The sequence below is a fragment of the Rhinolophus sinicus genome, linkage group LG11 (genome assembly GCF_036562045.2).
Source record: "Rhinolophus sinicus isolate RSC01 linkage group LG11, ASM3656204v1, whole genome shotgun sequence".
NCBI lineage: Eukaryota > Metazoa > Chordata > Mammalia > Chiroptera > Rhinolophidae > Rhinolophus > Rhinolophus sinicus.
Window position 1 is genome coordinate 27,997,658 of NC_133760.1, and position 2,635 is coordinate 28,000,292.

General features: G+C 45.8%; 1 pseudogene; it reads right to left on the reverse strand.

The window, feature by feature from the left end:
• Positions 1 to 497: 497 nt before the first annotated feature.
• LOC109459264 (elongation factor 1-alpha 1) lies at positions 498 to 1,835 on the reverse strand (annotated as a pseudogene).
• Between the last annotated feature and the right edge of the window lie 800 nt (positions 1,836 to 2,635).

Genomic DNA, 2,635 nt, shown 5'->3' on the forward strand with positions numbered 1-2,635 from the left:
CAGCATGGCCCCCCCCCATAGTGTATCTCCTCTCTCCCTAGACCATAAGCACCCCAGGACGAGGCCCACTGTTATCCCTTCCACATCTTTAGGCCTGGCACAATCCCCGGCACATGGTAAGTGCCAATCATTGGCTGAATACATAAAATATAGAGTAAAGTGTAAAACTTGTCCAGAGGAAGAGGAAATTAAAGTAGAAAAGCCATTTAGAATCAGTTTTGTGTGTGTATGTGTGTTTCCTCATTAAACTTTGTTTTAATGGGTCTCAAAATTGTGTGACAGGATTTTTGGTCAAGTTGTTTCCATTAAAAAGTACTGATTTTAAAAATTAATAACTGAAAAACTGCCACACGCACACAAAAACAAATGGTCCACAAAACATTCTCCTTTCCTTCTGAAGGTTTCACGATGCATTGTAATCATTAACCAGTCTTTTACTATTGAACTTAAACGGCCAATTGAGACAAATAGTTCTGAGACCGTTCTTCCACCACTTATTAAGACTGGGATGGCAAGTATTGGAGATAATATTCATTTAGCCTTCTGGGCTTTCTGGTCACCAAGGTTACCTTGGTGACCTTGCCAGATCCAGCTGCCTTCTGCTATCCACTGCTTTGATGACACCCACAGCAGCTGTCTCTCTCATGTCACAAACAGCAGAACAGCCCAGAAGAGGGTAGTCAGAGAAGCTGTCAACTCACATGGGCTTGCCAGGAACCAGATCAATGATGGCAGCATCACCAGATTTCAGAAACTTCAGGCCATCTTCCAGCTTTTCCCCAGAATGATCAATCTTCTCCTTCAGCTCAGCAAATTTGCAAGCAATGTGAGCTGTGTGACAGTCCAGCACAGGTTCATATCCAGCACTGATTTGACCTGGATGGTTCAGGATAATCACCTGAGCCATGAAGCCAGCTGCTTTCATTGGTGGGTTACCAGCCACATTGCCACGATAGACATCTTTGACAGACACATTCTTGACATTGAAGCCCACCTTGTTCTCAGGAAGAGCTTCACTCAAAGTTTCATGGTGCATTTCAACAGACTTGACTTTGGTTATAATGTTGACTGGAGCAAAGGTGACCACCACGCCAGGTTTGAGAACACCATTCTCCACTCGGCCCACAGGGACAGTACCAATACCACCAACTTTGTAGAGATCCTGGAGGGGCAGGCGGAAAGACTTGTCAGCAGTTCCACTGGCATTGCCATCTTTATGGGTGATATTCTATCCCTTGAACCAAGGTATGTTAGCACTTTGCTCCAGCATGTTGTCACCATTCCAACCAGAAATTGGCACAAATGTAGGTGCTGACTTCCTTAACGATTTCCCCATATCTCTTCTGGCTATAAGGCAGCTCAGTGGAATCCATTTTGTTAACACCAACAATTAGTCGTGTCACACCCAGTGTGTAGGCCAGGAGAGCATGCTCACGTGTCTGCCTGTTTTTGGAGACACCTGCTTCAAATTCACCAGCACCAGCAGCAACAATCAGGACAGCACAGTCAGCCTGAGATGTGCCTGTAATCGTGTTTTTTATAAAGTCTCTGTGTCCTGGGGCATCAGTGATGGTCACATAATACTTGCTGGTCTCAAATTGCCACAGGGAGATATCAATAGTGACACCACGCTCATGTACAGCTTCCATTTTATCCAAGACCCAGGCATACTCAAAGGAGCCCTTTCCTATCTCAGCAGCCTCCTTCTCAAATTTTCCAATGGTTCTTTTGTCGATCCCACCACATTTATAGATCAGGTGACCAGTAGTGGTAGACTTTCCGGAATCTACATGTCCAACGATGACGTTGTTGATACGAGTCTTTTCTTTTCCCATTTTGGGTTAGATTTAGCAGTGGTTTTCACATATATCCATGGTCTGGCAGCAAACCTGTTGCGAAAAAGGAGTTTTGTGCTTCTTAAAACCTTAATCAGAAGCTAGATACTGAAAGTTTCAAGGGGTCACATTAGCAGTAATAAACCAAACTCCACTGGTTCTGGCCCGTAAGCATTTCTAAGAGCTTCCACAGGGCATCTCATCTGTGCGCATGTGCACCGTCCGGTTGGCCCCCATAAGATACCCACTTGGTGGACTTTGGAGTTGGGTGCAGACCACCTCATTTCCGTTCATCAGTACCCTGGTCTCCCACTGGGAGCTGGCTTTGGGAGGCCATTTGCTCACCACATCCTGCTGCTGTTCCCACCGGCTCCCACCAGGATCCTAGAAGTGCTCCAGAACTCTAGAGAGACCACCTGCTGCTTCATGGCCTGAGGCTCAGTAGGGCCATTAGTAGTCTTGCCTGGATTGGATTGTTGTTGTTTTCCATTGATCTTAATCACAGGGCAGGGTAATAACAAAGAGACACTATAAGGGATCTCCTGTATTCCAGACATTCTCTTCCTTACCTTTGCTGCAGAATGAGTCTAATTTCCCCTTGGCAGTCAGGATCAAGCACCTCAGCCAACACCATAACTCTCTTCTTAGCCTGTTGATTCAGAGGCATGAGGAACCCAGATGTTTGGGTGGCAGGCTGAACTTTCAGTTCAATTGTTGCGTCTCCTTGTGGAAGCATTTCTCCCTCTGAAATCAAGACTTCTAGGCTGGCAGAGTATAAAGTTGTGGGGACAGGAAGCAAA